The sequence below is a fragment of the Myiozetetes cayanensis genome, unplaced genomic scaffold (assembly GCF_022539395.1).
Source record: "Myiozetetes cayanensis isolate MyiCay16 unplaced genomic scaffold, myiCay2020 scf54, whole genome shotgun sequence".
Taxonomy (NCBI): domain Eukaryota; kingdom Metazoa; phylum Chordata; class Aves; order Passeriformes; family Tyrannidae; genus Myiozetetes; species Myiozetetes cayanensis.
In genome coordinates, this window is record NW_026087787.1 from 127,743 (window position 1) to 133,750 (window position 6,008).

Consider the following 6,008-nt stretch of genomic DNA (forward strand, 5'->3'; position numbering starts at 1 on the left):
TGTTTGCACCAGGATGTGATAAAATGTCTTTCGGGATTTAATGATTGCTGCACACACCATGGGCTGGATTGCACACAAACCTCTTAAAACTTGCCCAAGACCAGAAACAGTGTTCGACATCCCCACACAAGTGATCTCTTTACCCAGGTTTTATAACCCTGATGGATCTCAGACTCACAGACTGGTTTAGGTTGGGAGGGAACTTAAAGCCCATCCAGTGCCACCCCCTGCTATGGGCAGGGACACCTTCCACCAGCCCAGGTTGCTCCAAGCCTTGTCCAACCTGGCCTTGGGCACTTCCAGGGATGCCCCCCCAGCCATTTAAAGCTGTGTGATTGGTTGTACTGATAAATTGGGTTTGACTGCTCTGCATGTTGTAGTGCTGTTGCTTGGGAAGGAAGGTGGTTATGACAGTCCCTCTTTCTAAAAAATACTAAATATCTACTGAATTACAAGGTATATTCAGGAATATACAGACAAGAGGTACAATTCCACTCTGTGTTTCTGTTCAGTATGCCCTGCATTTCACTTTTCGATAGGCAATACAGCTGGGAAGACAGAAATTGAGACATTTCCTGTGTTACCTGGCTCTTAAAAAAAAAAAAAAAAAGGCAGTTGCAGCAAGACAGCCTTTCTGTCTGGACTGTCACTGCTTCCATTCAGATAAGGAGGGTTCAAAACCAGAAAGACTGGTTTAGTGTTAAATAAAAGGTAATAAATATTAAGATACGGTCTGGCCACAAAGCTCATCCTAAGGTATTCTAAACCTCAACCTATATTAGTTAAAACATTGCCTGGTATTCTAGATTTAAATACACACCTCTATGCTGGAACAAAATCAGTGTAATGAACAAAATCAGCATAATGAACAAGTTGTGTGACCCCTTTGTGTTCTGTACCTGTTATTCCTGTATGTGTTGCATAGACAAGGACAGGGCATTTGTTTTTGGGGGGGTTGTTGGGGCTTTTTGTTTGGTTTGGTCTGTTTTGAGGAGGGGTTGCGAGTTTCTTGGGTTGGTTTTGTTTGGTTTTTTTGTTGGTGGTTTGGGGTTTTTTTTTTAGCCCAAATTATAGGTCTTGGCACAGGGTAATGCTCTGATGGGGAATGAAGCCATTCAAAGAGGAGGAGGTCAACTGAACCACTGGTCTGGCAAATACTTGCAGTGGAGCTGGCCCAGGGTTCTCCCCCCAGTGCCACAGGTGCACCATCCATCACCAGTGAAGATCTTATCTGCATTCCTGACATTCCAAGCCTCTCCCACCACCTTGGGCATTTGCTGAAGATCTGACCCACCTGACTGGTTCTGTGCCTGCAGGAACAGTTTGTGGTGACTATTTACAAGCATCTCTGTACACCTTGCTCAGCTGCACAGCAGGACCCCCTGAGGCAGCTGTGGAATCAAAGGCTGGATTCTCCACATTCTCCATCCAGGATTGTGGCTCAGGGGATTGCTCTATGCACTGGTGCTGCCTGAAGGTTGGTTCCAGGGCACATTGAAATTGCAGAAATGTTTTGTGAAGATCTTCAGTCAATTGCCAAGTTTCAAACCAGCTCATTGTCCCATCTGTGCAGATGATTAACTGGGGACCAGCTGGGAACTCACTTGGCTGCACTGCTGTGCACACAGGACCAGCCTTGACCCCCACCCACACCACAGCTCAAAGGCACACTCAACTAAAAGACACTTGCTACAAGTTCCACAGCTCCTGCCACATATCCCAAACGATTTTATACTCTTTTTTTTTTTTCAATTTTAACAGCAAAGGAAGGTTGTGTATCATACACAGCAAATAAAAGAGAGCTTCCCACTCACCATAATGAACTACAGCAGCCCAGACTTCCAGCAGTCATGGGCCCAGGGCTGCTGTGCAAGTAGGAGGAGGAAAAAAGTTACTTGAACAGAAAAATAGTGATGATGAGTGAAAACACGAGGCTCTGAACTTTAGCATTTGAGCATAACATTAGTATGAATCTGTGGTATTTTTCTTTTGGTGAGAACTTTATTCAAGCAAACACAGTATTTCAAATTTTGATCTCTGTTTTTTCTGTTTAAATACAGTTCCTGTATTCATGGTTTGTCAGTCTCCACATCCATTCTCTTCACTATCACCTCCAAAATAGATTTGACTCTCTAGATCACCTCTGCAAGAGTTCCTTGCTAGTGATGACACCCATGGTGCCTTCTCACCTAACTTTGTGCATGCTCCCAGCCCCTTGAACAGGAGTGCAGAAACTACTGCTCCTAATTTCTTACCTATTCAACCATTAATGCACCACTAGATTTTGCTGGTTTCTTCTCATATTGCAGCCATATCTCCCCTCCTCCCCTTACTGCTTTTGGGGTTTGATCAAGCAGATTTGTCTTCTCCATTCCCACAAAGATATGTGCAGACTCTTCTTTATCTGCTGAACTTTTAGAAGGATGTCAGTCCCTCTCTCAGCTGTTTCATGGGGATGATCGTGGACACACAGTCAGAAAGGACAGGACTTTTGTGTTCACTGTCTCAACAGTCAAGTGTGTCCAGATTCAGAGACAGCTGCATTTCTTGGTTCACTGAACCTGCAGGAAGAAACTTAACCAGCCAAGTCTTCATTATTGGTGCTCAGGAGGAAACATAAAACAGGTTTCAGTGGTACTCAGTCTGGAGAGGTCCATGGGATGGCAGATGTTAGGAATGAAAGGATGAGCTCCAGTCAAAACCAACTTCAAACAAATCTCTATGATAGTTTTATAATTTAAAAATCCTCCGTTCTTTCGTTGTTTTGCCATTAAACACATGAACTGATGAAGTTTGCTGTTAATGTTGAAGCTTCTTGGGGTCAGAAGTGGCAATCCTGTGAGAGCTGACTGTGTCAAGCAGCAAGCAAAAATTCAGATTAAAGCAAAACAAGTTCTCAGTTTTTCATGTATTTTTCATCTTTTCAAGATGGCAGAAGGATCACTTGTGGGGTTAAATATGAACTTGAGCACCAGGAACCCTGTCCAGTTTTGGCCTCGGCTGTGGTGTGTGTGATGCAGGACAACCCCTGCCCGTTCCCGTGCACAGTCAGGCCGTTCTCCTTACACAGATTGTTACAGTGATAAACAGAATATGAACTGTAAGGGCTATGGGTGTCTGACTGAGGAAATTAGTAATTTTTTGTCATAGTGTTGCCTTCACTGTTCCTGTGTGCAGGGGGCTGTGCTGGTGAACTGATCCCCCCCCTGGCCTCAGTGTGGGAGGGGGTGACAAGGGAGGACAGGGGGAATTCAGTGCTGCCGGCACGAACCACCCCACTGCAGGCAGCGATTTTCCCTTCTGTCCCGCAGGTGGAAGGTGCTGCTGCTGAAGGGATGGGAGCTGCACAGCGAAGCGCAGGAAGGTCCCGTGGCTGGGGGGAGGCAGGGGCTGGGGCATCGCTGCTCCAGTTCCCAGCGCGGGCAGCCGGAGAGCGGGGGGCGGGGGAAAGCGCTTAAACCCAAAGTTCGGCGAAGCAACAAACCGGCTCTTCAGGGCGAACCGTTCGTGCCTCTCAGCCTGTGCCTTTAAGCCCCGCCGCGATCTCCCCCCGTGCCTCTCCCACCGCCCCCTCCGCCGCCCCGGGCCGGGAGCTCGGGGAGAAGCGCCGGGGACAGCACCTGGCGGCAACGGGAAAAGCAAAGCAGGTGAGTCCCTGCTCCTCCTAAGGGGCTCTTTTCATTTTCTTCAGGGTGCCGGGCTCTCTTGGCTCGGATGGGAACAGAAAAGTCTGCACCTTCCCCGACAGCTGCACCCACTCGTGGGTGCTCCTTACCCTGCGGTCCCACCGCGATCCCTCCTGCCCGGCGACCGGGGCTCGGACACCCGTCCTCCTCCTCCTCTTCCTTCTTGTTCTTCTCCTTCTCCTCCTCGCTTCTCCCTCAGGGTCAAGCAGGTTTGTCGCCTGCACCTGCAGAATTCCAGACAAGCGGGACTTTGAAACTGCTTCTCCCTGCTGGATTTCCCCCCATGCTTGGGGAAATCCCTCTTGCTCTGCTGGTTCTGAGGAAACAGCTTGATTGTGAATTGATTGCCTGTGGGGAAAACAGCTAAGCCCGGCTTTTACTGAAAGTAAGAGAGGGAAACAACTTCTGTGCTTCCTTAGCACATAAGCCTGCTTGCTTATGGCTAAGTACTTTTTCTTATGTGATGCTGAAGTGCTTTTTAGTGTTTTTCAATTCTATGTAACTCTAACATGATTCAGGGGAGGTTGGGACCACTTTGCACAAATGAGTGGAGGGGATTTTTTCTGCTCCTGGGACCAAAGGAACCCACTGGCCACAGAAATGAGCTCCCCATTGAATGTCTGTGGAAGCTGAACCCTTCTGCCAGCTGTGTATTCCTGTAGCCCATTCCATCTTTCGTCTGTTAACCAGCAAACACATGTGGGACCTAATGGATTTCCTTAGTGGAAAGTGACCTCTAGACCCTCTTACTGGTTAAGGAGAAACGTCTTAGTTTCTTTAACACTTTGGAAACCAAATGCAGAGAATGATCTCTTTTAATTGTTTAAAAGCTATAACAAATGAAATATTCTAGAAGGAAAGTTCAGATTGGCTTATAGGAAATAAAAGCTTTAGCAGTAATGCAGACCTAAATGCTGAAATAAGCAACATTAACACTGTAGGAAATACAGGAGTGGAACAGCTGTGGCAGTGAGCAGCTTCGGCTTTGGAATGGGTCAACTGTTACAGCGGCCTCCATGGGCTGGGAATAGCACCATCATTGGAGCTCAGATAAATGATTCTGCAGCTGGATGGTGCTTTGTTCCCAGGGTTGAAGGAAAGGGCTGGAGAGTTGTGCTGCTTTGCACTCACTTGTCTGCAAGGCTGGTCTGCAAGAGCTCCAGCACAGCCCCCCGTATCCTGCTCAGGGGAGAATCCTAGGGGTGAGGTGCCAAGCAAGGCAGCACAGGCCAGTGCAGGACTTGGGCTGTCCCTGTGGGCCAACACCCTGCAGCCTCTGCTTGGGAATGGCCTCAGGGGGCTGGACCCAAGCTGTGCATGGTCACACAGCCTCAGCACTGAAGTTTAGCAGGTGACACTGTTGTGTATTGACACATGTAGAGTTTCATTCTGCAGCCTCTGAAGTTAGTGACAAATATCCCATTGGCTCAGGTGCTCTGAGTTCACTGCTTGACTGCTACCTTTCATCACTGGCTGGTTTCTCTATGTGATCTCTCCCTTTGAGGGAACATGCACTGCAGATGACTGGTTTCAGGGTAGCGTAGGGGTTTTGTGCCCATGAACTCTCATGCCTACCTGTCAACCTGTAATATCAGCAGAAGCAAGGTAAAAATGTAATTTACACATTGCTTCTAATGTATGTCAGCTGGTAAGAAAGAATAAAATGTGTCCATCTGCAAGATGAAGACATGGAGTTTAGCCCCTGTCCCTTAAAGAACCTCTGGTCCCAGCATGTCCACTGACTTCATCAGGAACAAGAGTTCTTCCACAGCCTTTGCACCGGCCTGACCGTGTCCAGGGGAGGTGAGTGGATGTCACTGAAGGAAATGCCATGAGTTAAGCATGTGAGTTCTTCCTGGCCATTCATGAGCTGAAAAGTATCAAATTATATAGTGCTCCTCTTGTGAAAAGTAACCAGACAAACAGAGGCTTCCTGACTTACTGGATACTCCCCATGTGTATTCAGGATTTACTATCTGTACTGAGTTTTCAATCCCAGTCGGGGCAGGAGAGCTGCCTTCATTTTATCGTGTAGTCCATGGCTCAAAGTTTAAGAAGTGATTGCAGGCACAAATATGGCCAGTACTCTGTTACCAAAGGCAGAGCTCAGGGCTGAGTGTCTCTGAGGTGGAAGTGATGTTAGAGCCTTTGTTACCAGTGATAATACGAGCAGCAGGGAGCTCAGCCTGTCTGTCATGCCCCAGCTGAGACTGCTGAGCTGGCAGGCAGGAAGAGGATCTTCTTACTTGTAAATTGAGAGACGTTTTGCAGACCAAGAGGGACAATAAACAAGGCCAGCACAGTGTCACTGGGCTTACTGAG